Source organism: Equus caballus, chromosome 21 (genome assembly GCF_041296265.1).
Source record: "Equus caballus isolate H_3958 breed thoroughbred chromosome 21, TB-T2T, whole genome shotgun sequence".
NCBI classification, from domain to species: Eukaryota; Metazoa; Chordata; class Mammalia; order Perissodactyla; family Equidae; genus Equus; species Equus caballus.
Window position 1 is genome coordinate 48,248,437 of NC_091704.1, and position 12,459 is coordinate 48,260,895.

Here is a 12,459-nt window from a genome sequence, read left to right on the forward strand (position 1 = left end):
CCCCTGCCTCTCATCTGAATCAGGCAGAACTAGGGGATTAGAGGAAGAAAGACAACGTGGACCAGAGATGAGTTAGCCAGCTGTCTCAGCCATGATTCCATATGTATCTGAGGGGTTCCAGCCAAGACAGCAAAAGACAACTGACAGGCAACCTGCAGCGAACCACAGATGCAAGAAGGATCCCGCTCTTGAGCAGAAGAAGATCCCTGCTGAGCTTAGCCTAAATTCCCAAATCACAGAATTGTGGGCCAAATGCATAGCTGTTTTAAGAAACTAAATATTTAAGGGCTTTGTTATGCAACAACAGGTAACCAATATATTTTGTGACAATACTTTACAGCTTCTGGAAAATCTATGTTAGTGCCAAACCTCTGCAAAATGAAGTTCTATATTTTACAATTTACCTTTCTTCCCAGGATTGCTCACTAATACTTCTGGTTGAAATGCACCTGAATTTTCTGCAGGATATTTAATTTCCAATCAAGTAAGAGAAACCCTCATGTCTTGTGGATTTTGACTACATAAATAGCTAGATTTACTCTAAGACATAATTTGTTTTTACTTGATTAGAGCTAATTAGGCTTTATTCAATTTATTTCACACTTTTATTAATGTATGCTTTCTGGAAGTAATGGAGTTGCACGGAAAAACAACCTATTACTTTAAGAAATAAATATTTGCAAGAAGTAGGTTGAAACTGCTGGGATATTTTGTGAAAATAATTAGGTTTGCAGATTAATGAAGTAAAAATTATTATAATTGTATTCTAGCAGTAGGACACTGCTAATACTGAGATTGTTTGTACTAAAATCTTTGTGTTGTATAAACTTTCCACCCTTTCCTAGCAACCTGTATGACAACTATTACAATGGAGTTTATTTTTTTTAATATCTCGTCTTGCATTGTAGTGCTGACAATAACTTAATATAGGATCTCATTTTATTCTATTTTGACAATTGACACTGATTTTTTATTTTTTCCTTTTTCTCCCCAAAGACCCCCTGTACATAGTTGTACATTCTTAGTTGTGGGTCCTTCTAGCTGTGGTATGTGGGACGCTGCCTCAGCGTGGTTTGATGAGCAGTGCCATGTCCGCGCCCAGGATTCGAACTGACAAACCACTGGGCCGCCTGCAGTGGAGGGTGCGAACTTAACCATTCAGCCACCGGGCCAGCCCCACTGGGCTTTGCTTTTTTGAGGACATATTCAGCAACCTTCTAGATATGGAGATGTGGAAATATTTCTAGATTTTAAATCAGAACATTTAGATTGTAGTTAAAAATTTTTCTACTGACCTTTTTCAAATATCTATATTTATCACAGTTTCCTTATCTGAAATTTAGACATTGTCATCAAAGGATTGTAAAAGTGGGCCATTCGTCCTCTTACCCTATGCATGTTCCTGGCAATGTGACATTACAGCTCCTTTCATTAAGAAGGGACGTTTACTTTCCCACTTGAATCAAAATGAATCTGTGATTTACTTTGGCCATTAGAATAAGGCAGAAGAGATGGTGAGCCAGGTCTGAGACTAGATCTTGAAACATAATGCTTTAGCTCGCTGTCTTGGAGTCCTGTCTCTATGTGAAAACTGATCTGGCCAAGCCCCCTGGAGGAGAGGAGACCACATGAAACAGAGCCATTGAATCACCCAAGTGAGGCCAAGCTGGAACAGCCAGCCCACGTCTGACCTGCCAGCTGATTGCAGATGCATGAGCAAACCGAGCTGAGGTCAGCCTCACCAACAGCAGATGAACAGAACCAGCCAGCTGAACTTTAGTCTCATGGGGAACAATGAATTTTCTTGTTTTAAGCCATTATGTTTTGGAGTGCTTTGTTAGGCAGCAATGACAAACCGTATTATATAAAATAATTACCACAATTTTTGTACCTTATGCACTATTGGGAGGCTTTAGTGACATTATTTATATGAAAAAACAAACACATATATTTGGCCAATATTATTTTCTATAATAATGCCATGAATCATTTTACAAATTAAATTGTAATTGCATTTTCTAAATAAATTGTATAAATTACTTCATACATATAGTAGTAAATTTTTAGTTTATCTGAATCCTAATTTGACTGATACTTTGAAATTAACCATACTAAATGGAAACACATTAAAATTTATTTTACATGTGCTTAAATGCATTGTTTCCTAAATTGTATTCTGAATTTGAGAGAACACTATTGTTATAAAATTATTTTAAAATAGAAAAACTCATTGAAACATGATTTTTAAAACTTTAAAAGATCTATTTAATGTGTTATAAGTATACAGACATCTCTCATTTAAATACGGAGCAAAGACAAGTTAAAGAAAACAAACCAATTGTCTGGTTTCAGAGTGTTTCAAGATTTTTAAAAATTAGATGCATAAATATTCAGCTACTTAAAACATTTATTGAAAATAAAAATAAGAGAAAATCAAAGACCCTCAACAATGAATTAGAAAATTATGCTTTCACTTGAATCAAGTCACCGTGAACAGTTTAAGCCACTGCTAAATGATAGCACATTCTCTCTAATAGGACTTGTTTACTCTGTTCTGATAAGGATAGCTGTTACTGTAATTTTCTCCCCTGAAAGGGCACGTACGGGAAAATAACATTTACTGTGAATTTATTGACTTGGCTCAGAAATTGTCTTATTAGTACTGACTGCTGCTAGAAAAAAGCAGGCAATAATTGCTTCAAAATTCTATTGGAATCCTGTGCTGGGCTGGTGTTTATGCTAACTTTGCAGGTGCTATGCTTTTCAGAGGCTTCTATGAACTGCTGGCTTTCATTCATTTGTCCTTGTTTCAGCTGACATTGTCATTCATGACTGCACAAGACTATAAATGATGGTCTAATGTCACGTATCTAATTACTTGGCATCCTGCACTAAAATTTAATCCTCTGGGGTCAATGACAGCTCTCAGCTTGGTGTTCAACAAACAAGTATAGACATGCATATATATATTTACAGGGACAAGAGTGCGGCTTGTGTCTTTTCTTTATTGAGACATGATTGACATATAAAAAGTTGTACATAATTAATGTATACATCTTGATGAGTTTGAAGATAAGTGTATACCCATGAAACTATCATAAAAAATGCCATAAACACGACCATCCCTTCTAAAAGTTTCCTCTCTCCCTCTTTTATTTGTGACAAGAACATTTAACATAAGATCTACCCTCTTAACAAATTTTTAAGTATACAGTATTGTTAACTATATGCATTATACTGTTCAGTGGATCTCCAGGATTTATTCATCTTGCATAACTGAAATTATGTTCCCTTTGACCCATATCTCCCCAATTTCCCCTCCTATGAGCCCCTGATAACCACCATTCAACTCTCTGCGTCTGTCAGCTTACTGTTTTAGATTCCTGCTATAAGTGAGATCAAGCAGTATTTGTTCTTTTGTGTTTGTCTTCCTTCACTTAGCATGTCTTCCAAGTTCACCTATGTTACAGTAAATGGAAGAATTGCCTTCTTTTTAAAAGCTGAATAATATTCTATTGCATGTATATACCACATTTTCTTTATACCTTCATCTATCAATGAGCAATTAGGGTGTTTCTACATCTTGGCTATTTTGAATAGTGCTGCAATGAACATGGAGGGTTAATATCTCTTCAAGATCCAGGACTGATATTAGCATTCAGTGAACTTGGATTCTGTTCTTGCATCCACATTCCTAAATCCATATGTCTGGTGAATAACTTTTAGAAGGTGAATTATCATTACATTTGCGAAAACTGCATATCCTTAAAATTACTTTGATATAAGAAGTTGAGCAAAATAAAAATTTTTTTAAAAATTAGGCAACTTTAAGCTCACCTTTTATTCCGTTAGGAGGAAATTACTGATACTCTCTTCCATTAAGGAAGTATGTGTAGGGGAGAGAAAGAGAGAGAGAAAGACTCAGGTCACCAGAATTCATAATATTAGAATGTCTTTGCTTTAAATGTCATATTAGTTCTAGCTTTATTTTAACTAATTTTCAAAAGTTGTTTTATGTTCCAGGAAAAGGACAATGTTTTATGACTTTTTATTTTACAGTTGAAAAAATTCACAAGAAGTGCTTTATTCTTTTATATCTCTGTACTTTATTTTAGACTATGATCAAGTTGATAGTGTTAGCATTGACATAAAAGATAGTTTACCACATAAGATATACTGGAGGACATAAAACTCTCCTTAAAAAGATTTACTCTAAGGATAAGTTTTGTGTAATAATATTCCTTTTCTGCATATAAGTCATCTGCTGGCCATTGACATATTTCTTAGAGATTTTCATTGCATTTTTTTTAGGTAAAAGAGAAATCTCTTGACTTCTGCTCCTAAATAAACTCCCTTTTTTTCACTTTTTATAAATTTAAGATTCTTTTGGAAATTCACCCCTGGTAGGCATTTTTTTTCATAAAGAATCAAAAGGAAACCAAGCTTTTTCAAGAAAAAGCTTCTACATCCTTGACCATCTCAGATCACATGTTTGCTTCCATTTGGAATCATGTTTTGCCTTGAAACTTGAGACAACTGAGAGTCAGTTCAAGTTGTTTTCCTTGTTAATGTCCTTTACACTCCACTCAGAGCTGGATAGTGGAGACATAGCTTCTGAGAATAAGTGGAGAGAGATGCTAATAATAGTTCTCTGTTAACTGGGGACAATTCATTTTCCCCACACTGGGGGAGTAGTGATGGAGCCAGGATTGTGTTGCTCAATTCCTTTCTGTGGAACTCATGTGCCTCAGAGTTTGGATCTATGTGAGTGCTCTTACTGGATGCCGAACAGTCCTTCACAGACTATTGCTTCCATCAGAATTTCACCGGCTTCATTAACAACATAGACAAAGCCTGGCAGCAGGCGTGTAAAAACCTAAGGATGCCTCTACTTTTGAATTTAGGAAGTATATTTCAATTACAATATAAGAAATTCAATGTATTGAAATGCTGAAGCAGCCATCTTTGCCTTAGGACCATACTAGGGTCAAATATTGCATAAAGACTAAAGAATCAGTGTGAAAAATAAAATTAACATATATATTGTAGCACACTGGGTTCTTTCTTCCTGGTAGTAGAACTCTAGTAAAGTCATAAAAAACAATCCACAAGAATTACTTCCCCAGTTGCTGAGTTGCTCTGATTGCCTCATGCTCTCATCGGCAAAGAGGTGCAGGATTTCTAAGGGGAAAAATGATGCTTTAAAATCCCATCCCTATTGTTCAAAATCATGTCTCAGTATTGCTGCATAACATTTAAAAAAATTTTTAGCTAAATTTATTGTTTGTACATCAACAATAACCAAGAGAGTAAGCAGAAAGGGGATCTCCATCATCTGCTTCTCTGTAAAGAATAGATAATAAAACCAAGATAGCTCACTCGGGAGTTCTCTGCTTCCAGACTAGTTAGCAGGGCAGGATATATAGACTCAAGACAGTTTTATCCCAACTCCTAACATATGACTTAGGACACAACAGCATATCAGATCTGAAAAAGTTAATATGGATCACTATCTTCTCCTGTGTGTATGAGTGTGCATGGACGTGAGTGTGTGGGAGTGCTTGAAATACATGTCAACTATTATTATCTATTATAAAGCAGGTTGTAGCCCTAGATACTGGGAACAGAACTGTAGAATGGTTGTATTTTCTGAATTGTCATAGAATAGAATTGAACTTGGGGTGAGAACAGCAACCATTTTTAGACTTCAAGTGTCAATCAAAAATAGCTATTTCACTAGAGACAGAGGTTTGAATTAATCTCCAAAGCTTCCTTCATTTTTGAAAAAATACTTTAATAGTGATGTGATGGTAAGACAATGGCACTATTCTCAAATAGGGAAGGGGTAGGCAATGGGAAGATAAAATGAACTTCATAATATTATATAAAGGTTTTCGCTACTGTGGTAGGAGTTGTGTCCTGAAGATTTTAATAATATTGCTCACTAGTGGAACTGGTTTATGAGTATGCTGGAGTCTGTTGGGAGTGAGCAGAAAGCAACTTTATTTATACCTGCTTCAAATTTGCTTTGTTGGATCATTCTTTCCCTCCCCTGGACTAGATAAAAGCAGGAGCAGATGCCATAGATTATATTTGGACCTTCACAGCTCTTAACAAAGAGTCACAATTTAGAGGTGTTAAACATTCCAGTTCTACCAAATTAAATCTCTTCTCTCTTATTCCCCCTCTCCTACACCCAGCTTTGTATGGAGTCAGGTTTTAAAAGCCACACAGTGAGTTTAATAATAAAAGTTTCAAATAAGAGAAAGAAATGAGCTATTACTATTCAAATATTAACTCTAATATATTTTTATTTTAGACACAATGCATAACATTCTATGCTTATAAAAATTCTAAACATTTGCCCCCCAATTGGGGAATACTTAACAATATAAGAAGGAAGTCACAGGTTTATGCTTACATTAGACACCAGGCCCACATAGTTTGACAAGTACTTAGCATCTAAATATGGGGAACAGATAATTTCCAAATTGCATAAAATATTCCAGATCACAAAAGAAGATGAGAAGCTATTCAATTTTCTTTATGAGACTAGTATTTCTACTATGAGAACTAGGTAAGGACAGCATAAAAATACAAAAATAAGTTAACTTTAGATTAAGCAAGCAAATAAGCAGCAAAATAAATCCAGCACCCATAAGTCAATCTCATATATCCATGTGGAGATGTACATCTTAAATAAAACATTATTAAAATAAGCATATTGGTGTATTAAAACAATAACCTAATATAGCCAAATGAGCTTCCCACTCATGCTTTGCAATAACAAATGATTCAACGTTAAAAATAACATTGAAGTGAAAATATTCACAAATATATTAAAGAGAAAATGTACTAACCTCAATTGAATCTCCAAATATATTGTGAAAATTTGACGTCCATTTCTGATGTTTGAGATAAAAGAGAGAAAGAAAGAAACGAGAGAGATTTTCAACAAAACTCATACTTGGTGAAAGAAATATTAAAAGGAATTCAAATTAAGTAACATAGGCAAGATGACTGCCCTCACTAATACTATTCAATAATAAAAAGCCACTAGATTTCTAGTAAAAGAAATACTATAGAAGAGAAATAAAAGTATAAACAGTAGAAAAGAAGAGACAAATCTTTCATCATTTGTAGAAAGTATAATTGATATAGAAAATGCAATAAAATCAACTGAGAAATATTAAAATAGAATTTGACAATATGGTTAGAGATATTAACAAAGAAATTAAGTTTATTATGGAACAGCAAAAAAATTCAAAATAAAAGAAAAGAACTTGTTGTCTAAATTAGAGGCAAAATTATAAAATAAACTGGACTAGAACTAATCAGAATGCACAATGCCCTTATAAAAAAAATATAAAACTGACCCAGTGAGTAGAAGCTCTGATTGAATAGAGAAGCATACCATGTTTCTGCATAGAAATCTTCAGTACAGTAATTTATTTCTTCCTTAATTAATATATAAAGTTGGTGCAATGCTATTAAGAAATTGGTGCACTGTTAGCAGGTAACCCTATGAACTGATTCTAAAACTCATATGAAAGGAAAAAACAGTCAGGAGATGAGCAAGATAATTTTGTAAAAATTGTAAAACAAAATAGTAAGCTCCAAAAAAGTTCAGTGTGAGAATTAACTGGAACAGTGGTGTTTTGAAACATTAGAGAAGAAAAAAACAGGTCAATAAATCATTTTGAGATAATTGGCTATGTAAAAATAACAAATATAAACCTGTAAAATACTATTCACCAAAATAAATTAAATTCCTGAATTTAAGAAAAAAGAGACAAAAATACTTAATTAGAAGAAAATAAGTTTATTGCATTTCATTAGCAAATGTCAAGTTAGACCCAATATGAAATGCAAAGCAAAAGCAAGAGATAATTTTCATGGATGGATTGTAAACTTCTGACCCCAAAAGAAATAATTTAAAAATTTTAAAAACCAAGAGATTGATAGGGAATATTTCACATATTTATAACAAGTCTAAAAGAAAAAGATGAACATCTGAATAGAAAATGAGATGAACAAGAACTGGCAATTTACTGAATTGGACATTCTAATTATTAGTAATAGATGGAAACGTTTAGTTTTGCTGGCAAACAAGGAAATCACAACTAAAATAAGAAATACCCTTATTTACCAATCAGCATGACATAAAATGGAAAGTTTCAGTATATCTAAAATAGGTAACATTTGATATAATTGGTTATAGGCATGTTGGTAGGCTATTTAACAATATCTTTTAAAATTCCACATATTTGCATCTCTACACTTACGTATATGTGCAAAGCAACTTTTACAAGAATGATGGTGACAGGGAGATTTGAAACAGTTAAAAAAAATTGAAACAAATGTAAAAACTCATCCCTAAGTGATTATTTGAATAAGCCACACAGACACATATTCTATGGAACCCAATGCAATGGTTAGAACATATTAGAAGATGTTACATGTATTTATAAAAATATTCTCAGTACATTTCAAAAACTTCTATATGCTTCTATATGCCAGACATTGACCTAAGAATGAATCATATTAACAGGAGTAATCCTTCCAAAAACCTATAAGGCAAAAATATTGTTATATCCATTTCACAGATGAGAATATTGAGTCATAAAGAAATTGCTTAAAATGAAAAGAGAAACAACACTATGTTTTTCTTTAATTCTTACATAAGTATGTAATTATATTGAACAATCTAGAAAGAGAACAGTAAGCTGATAATGGTGTTTATCTTTACAGAGTGGGGCTGGATTTGACATAGTATTCATGAGAAATCGGTTATACCTGTACTGACTGACTTTTTTTTTTTTTTTTTGAGGAAGATTAGCCCTGAGCTAACATCTGCTGCCAATCCTCCTCTTTGTTGAGGAAGATTTGCCCTGAGTTAACACCTGTCCCCATCTTCCTCTATTTTATATGTGGACGCCTGTCACAGCATGACTTGATAAGCAGTGGGTAGGTCCATGCCTGGGATCCACACCTGTGAACCCTGGGCTGATGAAGCAGAATGTACAAACTTAACTGCTATGCCACCAGGCCGGCCCCATGACTATTCTTTTAACAAAATTATTTATTATATTAATCACTTTAAAAATGCATTTAATGTAAGCAATGTAGATCCATGAAATGTAGATTGCTAAGTTGCATCTTGAAAACAAAAATCTTCAGTTATCCAGGAAATACTCTTAATTAAGTGCGTCAGATAGCTCCCTGTTGGACCAATGATTTTTTAAAAATTCCATAGTTAATAAGCATTGAAAACAACACAGTCAACATTGTAACTGTACATGCCATATATTCAAAAATCAATTAAAATTCATGCTCAGAATAAATAAAATCTAAATTATTTCTGAAATAATGTAAATGTCAAAAGGCAGAGTAAAACATTTCTCAGTACAAAAAGTCTCTCTACTTTCAGATATCAAGTTCTGCACGTACTATACACAAGCAGAAATGAAGTATACATTTAATTGTAATGTTTACAAAATTGCAGCTTCTGCTTAATTAAACCTTTCTGGTGTCCAGACTTGTGTTAGTCCATTTTCTCCCTACTTATTGAGCATAACTGAATATTTAAGAAATGATTGAGGAAGTGCTCAAAAAACCAAAATGATTGAGGTATGCCAAAGAACCAACCTGAAAGAGCTTCTAATAGCCAAAATTTCAGCAAAATACATAACACACATGGGGTTATAACCCAAAGTATAAAATAAATGTTCATGAGTTTCTATTGATATTAGTAAATGATTGAATAATTAAATAAATGGAGATGAGGCAATCTCAAGTACAGAAGAACTCCGAGTGACTTATATAGGTACCCATCTCTCAAGGACGTGGAGCTTAATTCTCCATCCCTTAAGTGTGGGTGGAGCATAGTGATTTGCTTTCAAAGAGCAGAGCTTGGAAAGGGGAAAACAAAGACAAAAGCTTTAGAATGGAGGAAGCTGGCAAACACGACCTCAGCTGGTGATCAGGTTGACATCATTAGTGTTCAATCAGGTAGAAGTATACACACTTAATTTGATAGGATGAAAATGACACTTCACGTCTGCGTTCTTACTCCCCAAAACCCATACATTTACTTTTTTCTAACCATGACACAAGCATCTAACAGACCCAAATTGAAGAACATTCTACAAAATACCTGAGGAGTACTCCTCAAAACTCTTAGTCATCGAAAGCATTGGAAAGCCTGAAGAAGTCCCTCAGTCCAGAGAAGGCTAAGGACATACGATGACTAAATGGCAAATAGTTGCCTGAAGTGGCTTCTGGGACAGGAAAAGAACATTAGGAAAAACAATGGAATCCAAAAAAAGTATGATGTTCAGTTAATAGGAACGTGTCAATGTTGGTTCGCTACTTGTGATAAATGTACCATAGAAGAGTAAGATGATAATGACAGGGCAATCTGGCTATGGGGTAAATGGGAACTCTCTTTCTGTCTTTACAACTTTTCTGTAAAACCAAAACTATTCTAAAATAAAGTTTACTTATGAAAAGATTGAGAGTATAGTCATGTTTCGGGGTCGCTACTATCAGAACACGAGTGAACAGGAAGTCCACATCATGATAGCTACAGATATATAGATAAAAATGACTAGAAACGGGAATGTCGACAAACAACAGAAAATAATGAGGTCATTTATTTTTCAAATATGTCATTCAGGTTTGTTTTGAGGTTTGCTTATATGTTTATGATAAAATATAAGTGAAATAGAGTTGATTAATTGTGGGTTTGATCATCTGAGATCTTTTTTTGTTTTGTTTTGTTTTGTGAGTAAAGCTGGCCCCGAGCTGACATCTGTTGCTAATCTTCCTCTTTTTGTTTGAGAAAGATGGTCCCTGAGCTAACATCTGCACCAATCTTCCTCTACTTTGTATATGAGATGCCACCACAGTATGGCTTGATGATCAGTGTGTAGGTCCACACCCAGGATCTGAACCTGTGAACCCCAGGCTGCTGAAGCCGAGCACATGAACTTAACCACTACTCCACTAGGCCAGCCCTGAGATCTGTTTTTAATTAATATCGTGATACATTTTGGAGTCTCCAAGCATTTATTCCTCCTTTAGCCATAGTTTAATCTCCCACTAAAAATTGATGAGTCTAGGAATTAAATTGATGGGTGTCAAATGCCGCACATCAGACATTTATGAATTTGGATACCTCATTAACCTAAATAATTGTTCTGGCTGCTAAGATTGCTGGAGACTTTAGATGTGTTTTTCCATGCATTTGTTCTCCACTTCTGTGAGTCATAACACAGATCTACTTATTCTCATTAAAAATTCTAAAACGACAGAGAAGAGAAAGAGATTAAAAAAATCATTTTTTAGGAAATAATCTGTTATTATTAAGTATTATCTGAATGCATAAACAGAAAACACAAAATCTTCCACTGCAGTGTATAGTGGATGTTCTCACAGAGAAGAATGTCAGCCTATTGTATAACTATGAAATTTGTTTTATATAATTGCTTGTATGGAAATAGCTTGCATATGAAAATTTTTTCACTTTCTTTCAATTGAAAAAAAACATGAAAATAAAACTGAGTTGAAGTTAACAAGAATCTCATCTTTTTTCCTCCAAACCGGCCCTCTTCTTTTTGACCATTTTGTTGAATTCTGCAATATTTAGGTGGGTATCCACTTGTATATCCACTTACAACAAACATGGGGATATGCAGATACTGATTTTTTAAAAAATTTATTTATGTTATCCTTATAAAATGGAAAGATGACATTGATCTCGGGGGAAAAGAAGGTCACATGAATTATCTATCCTCTTCTCTCTTGCTCTCTCTCTCTGTCTTACTCTCAGCTACTTTTGTGACAGTTACAGAGTTAATGGGTCTTTCTTACATGTTATCAAGCTGGTGTACAGATGCTCTAAGTTCCTTGCCCAAAATCTTCGTACTTTACCATGACAGCCTACTCTAGTGAACTTCCCATTGCCAGTATATGCATCCTGGTGCCTGAGAGCTTTTTTGAAACCATCTCTTTCTCCAGGGTCACACTGACAAGCCGGAGAATTACACTCCCAGGGCATAGCATCAACCCCTTGAGGAAGAAGAGTTGGTATATAAGCACCCCAGTTCCCTCACCCCTTGCCCCTAGGACAGAAAAATTCTGAGATGTGTTTACGTCATTTCTCATAGTTTCTCCAAGGGGTCAAATTCTAGACAATCACTGTGGTTGCTGGCTTCCCTCCCTTTCTTGTCTTACTTCTCCACTATCCTGATGTTGTATTCTGATCCCAAATAAAGCCCTTGCATTTGAATCCTTATCTTGGAATCTGCTAATGAGGGAGCAGACAGTAAGAAAGTTAGTCTGGGCAATTGTGGAAAAGAGAACAGCAGAGACAGAGAAAATGGTTTGATTCTAAATAAGGGAAGTTTTAAGATCCAGGCAATTATTGAATGCCACCAAAGGGAAAAGCAAAACACT